This window comes from Somniosus microcephalus, chromosome 19, assembly GCF_052327205.1.
Source record: "Somniosus microcephalus isolate GS21.2 chromosome 19, FLI_Smic_1.0, whole genome shotgun sequence".
Classification (NCBI taxonomy): domain Eukaryota; kingdom Metazoa; phylum Chordata; class Chondrichthyes; order Squaliformes; family Somniosidae; genus Somniosus; species Somniosus microcephalus.
In genome coordinates this window covers 22,941,980-22,958,205 of record NC_141005.1, presented here as the reverse complement: position 1 = coordinate 22,958,205, position 16,226 = coordinate 22,941,980, and the positions used below count along the sequence as shown (strand labels likewise).

General features: G+C 46.5%; 5 non-coding genes and 1 pseudogene across 5 annotated transcripts; all 6 read left to right on the top strand.

Moving 5' to 3' along the window:
* The first annotated feature begins 1,505 nt into the window (after window positions 1-1,505).
* LOC147103761 (5S ribosomal RNA) lies at window positions 1,506-1,624 on the top strand. Its single transcript, XR_015072659.1, has one exon. It is a non-coding gene; the product is annotated as a 5S ribosomal RNA (ribosomal RNA).
* A 2,413-nt stretch (window positions 1,625-4,037) lies between these two features.
* Window positions 4,038-4,156, top strand: LOC147103760 (5S ribosomal RNA). The gene has a single exon (XR_015072658.1). It is a non-coding gene; the product is annotated as a 5S ribosomal RNA (ribosomal RNA).
* Window positions 4,157-6,569: 2,413 nt separating this feature from the next.
* On the top strand, window positions 6,570-6,688 carry LOC147103759 (5S ribosomal RNA; annotated as a pseudogene).
* A 2,421-nt stretch (window positions 6,689-9,109) lies between these two features.
* Window positions 9,110-9,228, top strand: LOC147103758 (5S ribosomal RNA). Its single transcript, XR_015072795.1, has one exon. It is a non-coding gene; the product is annotated as a 5S ribosomal RNA (ribosomal RNA).
* A 2,423-nt stretch (window positions 9,229-11,651) lies between these two features.
* On the top strand, window positions 11,652-11,770 carry LOC147103757 (5S ribosomal RNA). Its single transcript, XR_015072784.1, has one exon. It is a non-coding gene; the product is annotated as a 5S ribosomal RNA (ribosomal RNA).
* Window positions 11,771-14,199: 2,429 nt separating this feature from the next.
* Window positions 14,200-14,318, top strand: LOC147103756 (5S ribosomal RNA). Its single transcript, XR_015072773.1, has one exon. It is a non-coding gene; the product is annotated as a 5S ribosomal RNA (ribosomal RNA).
* The last annotated feature ends 1,908 nt before the right edge of the window (window positions 14,319-16,226 follow it).

The window sequence follows — 16,226 nt, the reverse complement described above, 5'->3', positions numbered from 1 at the left end:
TTTTACACACCTCAATTAGGTCTCGCCTCAGCCTCCTGTGTTCCAAAGAAAACAACCCCAGCCTATCCAATCTTTCCTCATAACTAAAATTCCCCAGCCCAGGCAACATCCTCGGAAATCTCCTCTGCACCTTCTCTAGTGCAATCGCATCCTTCTTGTAATGTGGTGACCAGAACTGCACGCGGCACTCTAGCTGCGGCCTAACTAGTGTTTTATACAGTTGAAGCATAACCTCCCCGCTCTTATATTCTACGCCTCGGCTAATAAAGGCAAGTATCCCGTATGCCTGCTTAACCACTTTATCTACCTGTCCTGCTACCTTCAGGGATCTGTGGACATGCACTCCAAGGTCCCGCTGATCCTCTGCATTTCTCAGTGTCCTACCATTTATTGTGTATTCCAACTGAATTCCATTTGCCACTGTTCTGCCCACTAGACGAGTCCATTGATATCTTCCTGCAGTCTACAGCATTCTGTTTCATTATTAACCACACGGCCAATTTTTGTATCATCTGCAAACTTCTTAATCATACTTCCTACATTCAAATCCAAATCATTGATATATACCAGAAAAAGCAAAGGGCCCAGTACTGAGTCGGTGCAGGCTCGATGGGCCGAAATGGCCTCTATCTGCACTGTGGGGTTTCTGTGATTCTGTGAGCCCTGCGGAACCCCACTGGAAACAGCCTTCCGGTCACAAAAACACCCTTCCGACCATTACCCTTTGTTTCCTGCCTCTGAGCCAATTTTGGATCCAACTTGCCACTTTGCCTTGGATCCCATGGGCTTTTACTTTCGTGACCAATCTGGCATGCGGGACCTTATCAAAAGCCTTGCTAAAATCCATATAGACTACATCAAAGGCACTACCCTCATCGACCCTCCTTGTTACCTCCTCGAAAAATTGAATTGCGTTAGTCAGACACGACCTTCCGTTAAGAAATCCATGCTGACTGTCCCTGATTAATCCGTGTCTTTCTAAATGAAGATTTCTCCTGTCCCTCAGAACTTTTTCCAATAATTTTCCCACCACCGAGGTTAGGCTGACTGGCCTGTAATTATGCGGTCTATCCCTCTCTCCCTTTTGAAAGAGCGGTAGCACGTTAGCAGTCCTCCAGTGGTCGGGCACCACACCTGTAGCCAGAGAGGATTGTAAAATGATGGTGAGAGCCTGTGCTATTTGGTGTCTTACTTCTCTTAAGAGTGTGGGATAGATTTGATGCGGGCCTGGGTATTTGTCCAGTTTGAAAGATGCTACAGCCCTTAAGACTTGGTGTTTGAGCATGTTTATTTGATGTAATATTTGAATAGAAGGCAATGAAGGGTTGGGCTTGTAGTTTGTTTGTGTGGGAGGCAGAGCAGCAAGAAGAGGTGGAGGGGGGGTGGGGGGTTGCGGGAGGAGTAAAATTTGTAAATGTAAATTGAGTGTTGAATACTTGTATGAATGTGTAGAAGAGAAAAAAATGGGCGACAGCTTTAAGTAAAGAGAAAGCCAGCTAGCATATGCCTACGGCCATACTAGTCTGAATGCGCCCGATCTCGTCTGATCTCGGAAGCTAAGCAGAGTCAGGCCTGGTTAGTACTTGGATGGGAGACTGCCTGGGAATACCAGGTGCAGTAGGCTTTTGCTGCCGCCACAGGCTGCTCAACGTTTTGCACACACACGCGCACACACTGCTCTTAATCAATCAACATCCTTTTTGCTGCTCTCTCTCTCTCTCTCGCTTTCCTTTGACCATTTCTTCGCTGCACATTCTCCTGCTGCTACACAAATGCAAGGGGCTCCAGACACAGGGCCGAAATAAGCAGAAGAAGAAAATAAGATAGCCAAAATACACACACTGGCGGAGGGCCACCAGGACACAGCAGCAGAGAGGAGAGACAAGGTGCATAGAAAACTCGGAGGGACAAACAGCAACAGAACAAAGAAGAATGTAGAAAGAGCAGCAGTTAAATTCAGGAAAAAAGCAAAGCCAACTAGCATGCTGTTGAAATGCATGTGTGTTAAAACGAGGAGTGTTACAAATAAGATTGACGAGTTGCAGGCGCAAGTTGCCACATGGGGTTATGCAATAGTAGCCATAACGGAGACCTGGCTTCAAAATGGGCGGAATTGGAAACTAAACAATCCTGGCTACAATGTAATAACATTTGTAGAAGTCGTGTGGGCAGATGTCACATGATCAGGCAGAATCATAGAAATTTACAGCACAGAAGGAGGCCATTCGGCCCATCTTGTCCGTGCCAGCCGACAAAGAGCAATCCACCCAAATCCCACTTTACAGCACTTGGTCCGTAGCCTTGTAGGTTACGGCAGTTCAAGTGCATATCCAAGTACTTTTTAAACGTGATGAGGGTTTCTGCCTCTACCACCCTTTCAGGCAGTGCATTCCAGACCCCCACCATTCACTGGGTGAAAAAATGTCTCCTCAAATTCCCTGTAAACCTCCTACCAATTACTTGAAATCTATTATTGACCCTTCTGCTAAGGGAAATAGGTCCTTCCTATCCACTCTATCTCGGCCCCTCATAATTTTACACACCTCAATTAGGTCTCGCCTCAGCCTCCTGTGTTCCAAAGAAAACAACCCCAGCCTATCCAATCTTTCCTCATAACTAAAATTCCCCAGCCCAGGCAACATCCTCGGAAATCTCCTCTGCACCTTCTCTAGTGCAATCGCATCCTTCTTGTAATGTGGTGACCAGAACTGCACGCGGCACTCTAGCTGCGGCCTAACTAGTGTTTTATACAGTTGAAGCATAACCTCCCCGCTCTTATATTCTACGCCTCGGCTAATAAAGGCAAGTATCCCGTATGCCTGCTTAACCACTTTATCTACCTGTCCTGCTACCTTCAGGGATCTGTGGACATGCACTCCAAGGTCCCGCTGATCCTCTGCATTTCTCAGTGTCCTACCATTTATTGTGTATTCCAACTGAATTCCATTTGCCACTGTTCTGCCCACTAGACGAGTCCATTGATATCTTCCTGCAGTCTACAGCATTCTGTTTCATTATTAACCACACGGCCAATTTTTGTATCATCTGCAAACTTCTTAATCATACTTCCTACATTCAAATCCAAATCATTGATATATACCAGAAAAAGCAAAGGGCCCAGTACTGAGTCGGTGCAGGCTCGATGGGCCGAAATGGCCTCTATCTGCACTGTGGGGTTTCTGTGATTCTGTGAGCCCTGCGGAACCCCACTGGAAACAGCCTTCCGGTCACAAAAACACCCTTCGACCATTACCCTTTGTTTCCTGCCTCTGAGCCAATTTTGGATCCAACTTGCCACTTTGCCTTGGATCCCATGGGCTTTTACTTTCGTGACCAATCTGGCATGCGGGACCTTATCAAAAGCCTTGCTAAAATCCATATAGACTACATCAAAGGCACTACCCTCATCGACCCTCCTTGTTACCTCCTCGAAAAATTGAATTGCGTTAGTCAGACACGACCTTCCGTTAAGAAATCCATGCTGACTGTCCCTGATTAATCCGTGTCTTTCTAAATGAAGATTTCTCCTGTCCCTCAGAACTTTTTCCAATAATTTTCCCACCACCGAGGTTAGGCTGACTGGCCTGTAATTATGCGGTCTATCCCTCTCTCCCTTTTGAAAGAGCGGTAGCACGTTAGCAGTCCTCCAGTGGTCGGGCACCACACCTGTAGCCAGAGAGGATTGTAAAATGATGGTGAGAGCCTGTGCTATTTGGTGTCTTACTTCTCTTAAGAGTGTGGGATAGATTTGATGCGGGCCTGGGTATTTGTCCAGTTTGAAAGATGCTACAGCCCTTAAGACTTGGTGTTTGAGCATGTTTATTTGATGTAATATTTGAATAGAAGGCAATGAAGGGTTGGGCTTGTAGTTTGTTTGTGTGGGAGGCAGAGCAGCAAGAAGAGGTGGAGGGGGGGTGGGGGGTTGCGGGAGGAGTAAAATTTGTAAATGTAAATTGAGTGTTGAATACTTGTATGAATGTGTAGAAGAGAAAAAAATGGGCGACAGCTTTAAGTAAAGAGAAAGCCAGCTAGCATATGCCTACGGCCATACTAGTCTGAATGCGCCCGATCTCGTCTGATCTCGGAAGCTAAGCAGAGTCAGGCCTGGTTAGTACTTGGATGGGAGACTGCCTGGGAATACCAGGTGCAGTAGGCTTTTGCTGCCGCCACAGGCTGCTCAACGTTTTGCACACACACGCGCACACACTGCTCTTAATCAATCAACATCCTTTTTGCTGCTCTCTCTCTCTCTCTCGCTTTCCTTTGACCATTTCTTCGCTGCACATTCTCCTGCTGCTACACAAATGCAAGGGGCTCCAGACACAGGGCCAAAATAAGCAGAAGAAGAAAATAAGATAGCCAAAATACACACACTGGCGGAGGGCCACCAGGACACAGCAGCAGAGAGGAGAGACAAGGTGCATAGAAAACTCGGAGGGACAAACAGCAACAGAACAAAGAAGAATGTAGAAAGAGCAGCAGTTAAATTCAGGAAAAAAGCAAAGCCAACTAGCATGCTGTTGAAATGCATGTGTGTTAATGCGAGGAGTGTTACAAATAAGATTGACGAGTTGCAGGCGCAAGTTGCCACATGGGGTTATGCAATAGTAGCCATAACGGAGACCTGGCTTCAAAATGGGCGGAATTGGAAACTAAACAATCCTGGCTACAATGTAATAACATTTGTAGAAGTCGTGTGGGCAGATGTCACATGATCAGGCAGAATCATAGAAATTTACAGCACAGAAGGAGGCCATTCGGCCCATCTTGTCCGTGCCAGCCGACAAAGAGCAATCCACCCAAATCCCACTTTACAGCACTTGGTCCGTAGCCTTGTAGGTTACGGCAGTTCAAGTGCATATCCAAGTACTTTTTAAACGTGATGAGGGTTTCTGCCTCTACCACCCTTTCAGGCAGTGCATTCCAGACCCCCACCATTCACTGGGTGAAAAAATGTCTCCTCAAATTCCCTGTAAACCTCCTACCAATTACTTGAAATCTATTATTGACCCTTCTGCTAAGGGAAATAGGTCCTTCCTATCCACTCTATCTCGGCCCCTCATAATTTTACACACCTCAATTAGGTCTCGCCTCAGCCTCCTGTGTTCCAAAGAAAACAACCCCAGCCTATCCAATCTTTCCTCATAACTAAAATTCCCCAGCCCAGGCAACATCCTCGGAAATCTCCTCTGCACCTTCTCTAGTGCAATCGCATCCTTCTTGTAATGTGGTGACCAGAACTGCACGCGGCACGCTAGCTGCGGCCTAACTAGTGTTTTATACAGTTGAAGCATAACCTCCCCGCTCTTATATTCTACGCCTCGGCTAATAAAGGCAAGTATCCCGTATGCCTGCTTAACCACTTTATCTACCTGTCCTGCTACCTTCAGGGATCTGTGGACATGCACTCCAAGGTCCCGCTGATCCTCTGCATTTCTCAGTGTCCTACCATTTATTGTGTATTCCAACTGAATTCCATTTGCCACTGTTCTGCCCACTAGACGAGTCCATTGATATCTTCCTGCAGTCTACAGCATTCTGTTTCATTATTAACCACACGGCCAATTTTTGTATCATCTGCAAACTTCTTAATCATACTTCCTACATTCAAATCCAAATCATTGATATATACCAGAAAAAGCAAAGGGCCCAGTACTGAGTCGGTGCAGGCTCGATGGGCCGAAATGGCCTCTATCTGCACTGTGGGGTTTCTGTGATTCTGTGAGCCCTGCGGAACCCCACTGGAAACAGCCTTCCGGTCACAAAAACACCCTTCGACCATTACCCTTTGTTTCCTGCCTCTGAGCCAATTTTGGATCCAACTTGCCACTTTGCCTTGGATCCCATGGGCTTTTACTTTCGTGACCAATCTGGCATGCGGGACCTTATCAAAAGCCTTGCTAAAATCCATATAGACTACATCAAAGGCACTACCCTCATCGACCCTCCTTGTTACCTCCTCGAAAAATTGAATTGCGTTAGTCAGACACGACCTTCCGTTAAGAAATCCATGCTGACTGTCCCTGATTAATCCGTGTCTTTCTAAATGAAGATTTCTCCTGTCCCTCAGAACTTTTTCCAATAATTTTCCCACCACCGAGGTTAGGCTGACTGGCCTGTAATTATGCGGTCTATCCCTCTCTCCCTTTTGAAAGAACGGTAGCACGTTAGCAGTCCTCCAGTGGTCGGGCACCACACCTGTAGCCAGAGAGGATTGTAAAATGATGGTGAGAGCCTGTGCTATTTGGTGTCTTACTTCCCTTAAGAGTGTGGGATAGATTTGATGCGGGCCTGGGTATTTGTCCAGTTTGAAAGATGCTACAGCCCTTAAGACTTGGTGTTTGAGCATGTTTATTTGATGTAATATTTGAATAGAAGGCAATGAAGGGTTGGGCTTGTAGTTTGTTTGTGTGGGAGGCAGAGCAGCAAGAAGAGGTGGAGGGGGGGTGGGGGGTTGCGGGAGGAGTAAAATTTGTAAATGTAAATTGAGTGTTGAATACTTGTATGAATGCGTAGAAGAGAAAAAAATGGGCGACAGCTTTAAGTAAAGAGAAAGCCAGCCAGCATATGCCTATGGCCATACTAGTCTGAACGCGCCCGATCTCGTCTGATCTCGGAAACTAAGCAGAGTCAGGCCTGGTTAGTACTTGGATGGGAGACCGCCTGGGAATACCAGGTGCAGTAGGCTTTTGCTGCCGCTACAGGCTGCTCAACGTTTTGCACACACACGCGCACACACTGCTCTTAATCAATCAACATCCTTTTTGCTGCTCTCTCTCTCTCTCTCTCTCTCTCGCTTTCCTTTGACCATTTCTTCGCTGCACATTCTCCTGCTGCTACACAAATGCAAGGGGCTCCAGACACAGGGCCAAAATAAGCAGAAGAAGAAAATAAGATAGCCAAAATACACACACTGGCGGAGGGCCACCAGGACACAGCAGCAGAGAGGAGAGACAAGGTGCATAGAAAACTCGGAGGGACAAACAGCAACGGAACAAAGAAGAATGTAGAAAGAGCAGCAGTTAAATTCAGGAAAAAAGCAAAGCCAACTAGCATGCTGTTGAAATGCATGTGTGTTAATGCGAGGAGTGTTACAAATAAGATTGACGAGTTGCAGGCGCAAGTTGCCACATGGGGTTATGCAATAGTAGCCATAACGGAGACCTGGCTTCAAAATGGGCGGAATTGGAAACTAAACAATCCTGGCTACAATGTAATAACATTTGTAGAAGTCGTGTGGGCAGATGTCACATGATCAGGCAGAATCATAGAAATTTACAGCACAGAAGGAGGCCATTCGGCCCATCTTGTCCGTGCCAGCCGACAAAGAGCAATCCACCCAAATCCCACTTTACAGCACTTGGTCCGTAGCCTTGTAGGTTACGGCAGTTCAAGTGCATATCCAAGTACTTTTTAAACGTGATGAGGGTTTCTGCCTCTACCACCCTTTCAGGCAGTGCATTCCAGACCCCCACCATTCACTGGGTGAAAAAATGTCTCCTCAAATTCCCTGTAAACCTCCTACCAATTACTTGAAATCTATTATTGACCCTTCTGCTAAGGGAAATAGGTCCTTCCTATCCACTCTATCTCGGCCCCTCATAATTTTACACACCTCAATTAGGTCTCGCCTCAGCCTCCTGTGTTCCAAAGAAAACAACCCCAGCCTATCCAATCTTTCCTCATAACTAAAATTCCCCAGCCCAGGCAACATCCTCGGAAATCTCCTCTGCACCTTCTCTAGTGCAATCGCATCCTTCTTGTAATGTGGTGACCAGAACTGCACGCGGCACTCTAGCTGCGGCCTAACTAGTGTTTTATACAGTTGAAGCATAACCTCCCCGCTCTTATATTCTACGCCTCGGCTAATAAAGGCAAGTATCCCGTATGCCTGCTTAACCACTTTATCTACCTGTCCTGCTACCTTCAGGGATCTGTGGACATGCACTCCAAGGTCCCGCTGATCCTCTGCATTTCTCAGTGTCCTACCATTTATTGTGTATTCCAACTGAATTCCATTTGCCACTGTTCTGCCCACTAGACGAGTCCATTGATATCTTCCTGCAGTCTACAGCATTCTGTTTCATTATTAACCACACGGCCAATTTTTGTATCATCTGCAAACTTCTTAATCATACTTCCTACATTCAAATCCAAATCATTGATATATACCAGAAAAAGCAAAGGGCCCAGTACTGAGTCGGTGCAGGCTCGATGGGCCGAAATGGCCTCTATCTGCACTGTGGGGTTTCTGTGATTCTGTGAGCCCTGCGGAACCCCACTGGAAACAGCCTTCCGGTCACAAAAACACCCTTCGACCATTACCCTTTGTTTCCTGCCTCTGAGCCAATTTTGGATCCAACTTGCCACTTTGCCTTGGATCCCATGGGCTTTTACTTTCGTGACCAATCTGGCATGCGGGACCTTATCAAAAGCCTTGCTAAAATCCATATAGACTACATCAAAGGCACTACCCTCATCGACCCTCCTTGTTACCTCCTCGAAAAATTGAATTGCGTTAGTCAGACACGACCTTCCGTTAAGAAATCCATGCTGACTGTCCCTGATTAATCCGTGTCTTTCTAAATGAAGATTTCTCCTGTCCCTCAGAACTTTTTCCAATAATTTACCCACCACCGAGGTTAGGCTGACTGGCCTGTAATTATGCGGTCTATCCCTCTCTCCCTTTTGAAAGAACGGTAGCACGTTAGCAGTCCTCCAGTGGTCGGGCACCACACCTGTAGCCAGAGAGGATTGTAAAATGATGGTGAGAGCCTGTGCTATTTGGTGTCTTACTTCTCTTAAGAGTGTGGGATAGATTTGATGCGGGCCTGGGTATTTGTCCAGTTTGAAAGATGCTACAGCCCTTAAGACTTGGTGTTTGAGCATGTTTATTTGATGTAATATTTGAATAGAAGGCAATGAAGGGTTGGGCTTGTAGTTTGTTTGTGTGGGAGGCAGAGCAGCAAGAAGAGGTGGAGGGGGGGTGGGGGGTTGCGGGAGGAGTAAAATTTGTAAATGTAAATTGAGTGTTGAATACTTGTATGAATGCGTAGAAGAGAAAAAAATGGGCGACAGCTTTAAGTAAAGAGAAAGCCAGCCAGCATATGCCTACGGCCATACTAGTCTGAATGCGCCCGATCTCGTCTGATCTCGGAAGCTAAGCAGAGTCAGGCCTGGTTAGTACTTGGATGGGAGACCGCCTGGGAATACCAGGTGCAGTAGGCTTTTGCTGCCGCTACAGGCTGCTCAACGTTTTGCACACACACGCGCACACACTGCTCTTAATCAATCAACATCCTTTTTGCTGCTCTCTCTCTCTCTCTCTCTCTCTCTCGCTTTCCTTTGACCATTTCTTCGCTGCACATTCTCCTGCTGCTACACAAATGCAAGGGGCTCCAGACACAGGGCCGAAATAAGCAGAAGAAGAAAATAAGATAGCCAAAATACACACACTGGCGGAGGGCCACCAGGACACAGCAGCAGAGAGGAGAGACAAGGTGCATAGAAAACTCGGAGGGACAAACAGCAACAGAACAAAGAAGAATGTAGAAAGAGCAGCAGTTAAATTCAGGAAAAAAGCAAAGCCAACTAGCATGCTGTTGAAATGCATGTGTGTTAATGCGAGGAGCGTTACAAATAAGATTGACGAGTTGCAGGCGCAAGTTGCCACATGGGGTTATGCAATAGTAGCCATAACGGAGACCTGGCTTCAAAATGGGCGGAATTGGAAACTAAACAATCCTGGCTACAATGTAATAACATTTGTAGAAGTCGTGTGGGCAGATGTCACATGATCAGGCAGAATCATAGAAATTTACAGCACAGAAGGAGGCCATTCGGCCCATCTTGTCCGTGCCAGCCGACAAAGAGCAATCCACCCAAATCCCACTTTACAGCACTTGGTCCGTAGCCTTGTAGGTTACGGCAGTTCAAGTGCATATCCAAGTACTTTTTAAACGTGATGAGGGTTTCTGCCTCTACCACCCTTTCAGGCAGTGCATTCCAGACCCCCACCATTCACTGGGTGAAAAAATGTCTCCTCAAATTCCCTGTAAACCTCCTACCAATTACTTGAAATCTATTATTGACCCTTCTGCTAAGGGAAATAGGTCCTTCCTATCCACTCTATCTCGGCCCCTCATAATTTTACACACCTCAATTAGGTCTCGCCTCAGCCTCCTGTGTTCCAAAGAAAACAACCCCAGCCTATCCAATCTTTCCTCATAACTAAAATTCCCCAGCCCAGGCAACATCCTCGGAAATCTCCTCTGCACCTTCTCTAGTGCAATCGCATCCTTCTTGTAATGTGGTGACCAGAACTGCACGCGGCACTCTAGCTGCGGCCTAACTAGTGTTTTATACAGTTGAAGCATAACCTCCCCGCTCTTATATTCTACGCCTCGGCTAATAAAGGCAAGTATCCCGTATGCCTGCTTAACCACTTTATCTACCTGTCCTGCTACCTTCAGGGATCTGTGGACATGCACTCCAAGGTCCCGCTGATCCTCTGCATTTCTCAGTGTCCTACCATTTATTGTGTATTCCAACTGAATTCCATTTGCCACTGTTCTGCCCACTAGACGAGTCCATTGATATCTTCCTGCAGTCTACAGCATTCTGTTTCATTATTAACCACACGGCCAATTTTTGTATCATCTGCAAACTTCTTAATCATACTTCCTACATTCAAATCCAAATCATTGATATATACCAGAAAAAGCAAAGGGCCCAGTACTGAGTCGGTGCAGGCTCGATGGGCCGAAATGGCCTCTATCTGCACTGTGGGGTTTCTGTGATTCTGTGAGCCCTGCGGAACCCCACTGGAAACAGCCTTCCGGTCACAAAAACACCCTTCGACCATTACCCTTTGTTTCCTGCCTCTGAGCCAATTTTGGATCCAACTTGCCACTTTGCCTTGGATCCCATGGGCTTTTACTTTCGTGACCAATCTGGCATGCGGGACCTTATCAAAAGCCTTGCTAAAATCCATATAGACTACATCAAAGGCACTACCCTCATCGACCCTCCTTGTTACCTCCTCGAAAAATTGAATTGCATTAGTCAGACACGACCTTCCGTTAAGAAATCCATGCTGACTGTCCCTGATTAATCCGTGTCTTTCTAAATGAAGATTTCTCCTGTCCCTCAGAACTTTTTCCAATAATTTTCCCACCACCGAGGTTAGGCTGACTGGCCTGTAATTATGCGGTCTATCCCTCTCTCCCTTTTGAAAGAACGGTAGCACGTTAGCAGTCCTCCAGTGGTCGGGCACCACACCTGTAGCCAGAGAGGATTGTAAAATGATGGTGAGAGCCTGTGCTATTTGGTGTCTTACTTCTCTTAAGAGTGTGGGATAGATTTGATGCGGGCCTGGGTATTTGTCCAGTTTGAAAGATGCTACAGCCCTTAAGACTTGGTGTTTGAGCATGTTTATTTGATGTAATATTTGAATAGAAGGCAATGAAGGGTTGGGCTTGTAGTTTGTTTGTGTGGGAGGCAGAGCAGCAAGAAGAGGTGGAGGGGGGGTGGGGGGTTGCGGGAGGAGTAAAATTTGTAAATGTAAATTGAGTGTTGAATACTTGTATGAATGCGTAGAAGAGAAAAAAATGGGCGACAGCTTTAAGTAAAGAGAAAGCCAGCTAGCATATGCCTACGGCCATACTAGTCTGAATGCGCCCGATCTCGTCTGATCTCGGAAGCTAAGCAGAGTCAGGCCTGGTTAGTACTTGGATGGGAGACCGCCTGGGAATACCAGGTGCAGTAGGCTTTTGCTGCCGCCACAGGCTGCTCAACGTTTTGCACACACACGCGCACACACTGCTCTTAATCAATCAACATCCTTTTTGCTGCTCTCTCTCTCTCTCTCTCTGTCTCTCTCTCTCGCTTTCCTTTGACCATTTCTTCGCTGCACATTCTCCTGCTGCTACACAAATGCAAGGGGCTCCAGACACAGGGCCAAAATAAGCAGAAGAAGAAAATAAGATAGCCAAAATACACACACTGGCGGAGGGCCACCAGGACACAGCAGCAGAGAGGAGAGACAAGGTGCATAGAAAACTCGGAGGGACAAACAGCAACAGAACAAAGAAGAATGTAGAAAGAGCAGCAGTTAAATTCAGGAAAAAAGCAAAGCCAACTAGCATGCTGTTGAAATGCATGTGTGTTAATGCGAGGAGCGTTACAAATGAGATTGACGAGTTGCAGGCGCAAGTTGCCACATGGGGTTATGCAATAGTAGCCATAACGGAGACCTGGCTTCAAAATGGGCGGAATTGGAAACTAAACAATCCTGGCTACAATGTAATAACATTTGTAGAAGTCGTGTGGGCAGATGTCACATGATCAGGCAGAATCATAGAAATTTACAGCACAGAAGGAGGCCATTCGGCCCATCTTGTCCGTGCCAGCCGACAAAGAGCAATCCACCCAAATCCCACTTTACAGCACTTGGTCCGTAGCCTTGTAGGTTACGGCAGTTCAAGTGCATATCCAAGTACTTTTTAAACGTGATGAGGGTTTCTGCCTCTACCACCCTTTCAGGCAGTGCATTCCAGACCCCCACCATTCACTGGGTGAAAAAATGTCTCCTCAAATTCCCTGTAAACCTCCTACCAATTACTTGAAATCTATTATTGACCCTTCTGCTAAGGGAAATAGGTCCTTCCTATCCACTCTATCTCGGCCCCTCATAATTTTACACACCTCAATTAGGTCTCACCTCAGCCTCCTGTGTTCCAAAGAAAACAACCCCAGCCTATCCAATCTTTCCTCATAACTAAAATTCCCCAGCCCAGGCAACATCCTCGGAAATCTCCTCTGCACCTTCTCTAGTGCAATCGCATCCTTCTTGTAATGTGGTGACCAGAACTGCACGCGGCACTCTAGCTGCGGCCTAACTAGTGTTTTATACAGTTGAAGCATAACCTCCCCGCTCTTATATTCTACGCCTCGGCTAATAAAGGCAAGTATCCCGTATGCCTGCTTAACCACTTTATCTACCTGTCCTGCTACCTTCAGGGATCTGTGGACATGCACTCCAAGGTCCCGCTGATCCTCTGCATTTCTCAGTGTCCTACCATTTATTGTGTATTCCAACTGAATTCCATTTGCCACTGTTCTGCCCACTAGACGAGTCCATTGATATCTTCCTGCAGTCTACAGCATTCTGTTTCATTATTAACCACACGGCCAATTTTTGTATCATCTGCAAACTTCTTAATCATACTTCCTACATTCAAATCCAAATCATTGATATATACCAGAAAAAGCAAAGGGCCCAGTACTGAGTCGGTGCAGGCTCGATGGGCCGAAATGGCCTCTATCTGCACTGTGGGGTTTCTGTGATTCTGTGAGCCCTGCGGAACCCCACTGGAAACAGCCTTCCGGTCACAAAAACACCCTTCGACCATTACCCTTTGTTTCCTGCCTCTGAGCCAATTTTGGATCCAACTTGCCACTTTGCCTTGGATCCCATGGGCTTTTACTTTCGTGACCAATCTGGCATGCGGGACCTTATCAAAAGCCTTGCTAAAATCCATATAGACTACATCAAAGGCACTACCCTCATCGACCCTCCTTGTTACCTCCTCGAAAAATTGAATTGCGTTAGTCAGACACGACCTTCCGTTAAGAAATCCATGCTGACTGTCCCTGATTAATCCGTGTCTTTCTAAATGAAGATTTCTCCTGTCCCTCAGAACTTTTTCCAATAATTTTCCCACCACCGAGGTTAGGCTGACTGGCCTGTAATTATGCGGTCTATCCCTCTCTCCCTTTTGAAAGAACGGTAGCACGTTAGCAGTCCTCCAGTGGTCGGGCACCACACCTGTAGCCAGAGAGGATTGTAAAATGATGGTGAGAGCCTGTGCTATTTGGTGTCTTACTTCTCTTAAGAGTGTGGGATAGATTTGATGCGGGCCTGGGTATTTGTCCAGTTTGAAAGATGCTACAGCCCTTAAGACTTGGTGTTTGAGCATGTTTATTTGATGTAATATTTGAATAGAAGGCAATGAAGGGTTGGGCTTGTAGTTTGTTTGTGTGGGAGGCAGAGCAGCAAGAAGAGGTGGAGGGGGGGTGGGGGGTTGCGGGAGGAGTAAAATTTGTAAATGTAAATTGAGTGTTGAATACTTGTATGAATGCGTAGAAGAGAAAAAAATGGGCGACAGCTTTAAGTAAAGAGAAAGCCAGCTAGCATATGCCTACGGCCATACTAGTCTGAATGCGCCCGATCTCGTCTGATCTCGGAAGCTAAGCAGAGTCAGGCCTGGTTAGTACTTGGATGGGAGACCGCCTGGGAATACCAGGTGCAGTAGGCTTTTGCTGCCGCTACAGGCTGCTCAACGTTTTGCACACACACGCGCACACACTGCTCTTAATCAATCAACATCCTTTTTGCTGCTCTCTCTCTCTCTCTCTCTCTCTCGCTTTCCTTTGACCATTTCTTCGCTGCACATTCTCCTGCTGCTACACAAATGCAAGGGGCTCCAGACACAGGGCCGAAATAAGCAGAAGAAGAAAATAAGATAGCCAAAATACACACACTGGCGGAGGGCCACCAGGACACAGCAGCAGAGAGGAGAGACAAGGTGCATAGAAAACTCGGAGGGACAAACAGCAACAGAACAAAGAAGAATGTAGAAAGAGCAGCAGTTAAATTCAGGAAAAAAGCAAAGCCAACTAGCATGCTGTTGAAATGCATGTGTGTTAATGCGAGGAGCGTTACAAATAAGATTGACGAGTTGCAGGCGCAAGTTGCCACATGGGGTTATGCAATAGTAGCCATAACGGAGACCTGGCTTCAAAATGGGCGGAATTGGAAACTAAACAATCCTGGCTACAATGTAATAACATTTGTAGAAGTCGTGTGGGCAGATGTCACATGATCAGGCAGAATCATAGAAATTTACAGCACAGAAGGAGGCCATTCGGCCCATCTTGTCCGTGCCAGCCGACAAAGAGCAATCCACCCAAATCCCACTTTACAGCACTTGGTCCGTAGCCTTGTAGGTTACGGCAGTTCAAGTGCATATCCAAGTACTTTTTAAACGTGATGAGGGTTTCTGCCTCTACCACCCTTTCAGGCAGTGCATTCCAGACCCCCACCATTCACTGGGTGAAAAAATGTCTCCTCAAATTCCCTGTAAACCTCCTACCAATTACTTGAAATCTATTATTGACCCTTCTGCTAAGGGAAATAGGTCCTTCCTATCCACTCTATCTCGGCCCCTCATAATTTTACACACCTCAATTAGGTCTCACCTCAGCCTCCTGTGTTCCAAAGAAAACAACCCCAGCCTATCCAATCTTTCCTCATAACTAAAATTCCCCAGCCCAGGCAACATCCTCGGAAATCTCCTCTGCACCTTCTCTCGTGCAATCGCATCCTTCTTGTAATGTGGTGACCAGAACTGCACGCGGCACTCTAGCTGCGGCCTAACTAGTGTTTTATACAGTTGAAGCATAACCTCCCCGCTCTTATATTCTACGCCTCGGCTAATAAAGGCAAGTATCCCGTATGCCTGCTTAACCACTTTATCTACCTGTCCTGCTACCTTCAGGGATCTGTGGACATGCACTCCAAGGTCCCGCTGATCCTCTGCATTTCTCAGTGTCCTACCATTTATTGTGTATTCCAACTGAATTCCATTTGCCACTGTTCTGCCCACTAGACGAGTCCATTGATATCTTCCTGCAGTCTACAGCATTCTGTTTCATTATTAACCACACGGCCAATTTTTGTATCATCTGCAAACTTCTTAATCATACTTCCTACATTCAAATCCAAATCATTGATATATACCAGAAAAAGCAAAGGGCCCAGTACTGAGTCGGTGCAGGCTCGATGGGCCGAAATGGCCTCTATCTGCACTGTGGGGTTTCTGTGATTCTGTGAGCCCTGCGGAACCCCACTGGAAACAGCCTTCCGGTCACAAAAACACCCTTGTTTCCTGCCTCTGAGCCAATTTTGGATCCAACTTGCCACTTTGCCTTGGATCCCATGGGCTTTTACTTTCGTGACCAATCTGGCATGCGGGACCTTATCAAAAGCCTTGCTAAAATCCATATAGACTACATCAAAGGCACTACCCTCATCGACCCTCCTTGTTACCTCCTCGAAAAATTGAATTGCGTTAGTCAGACACGACCTTCCGTTAAGAAATCCATGCTGACTGTCCCTGATTAATCCGTGTCTTTCTAAATGAAGATTTCTCCTGTCCCTCAGA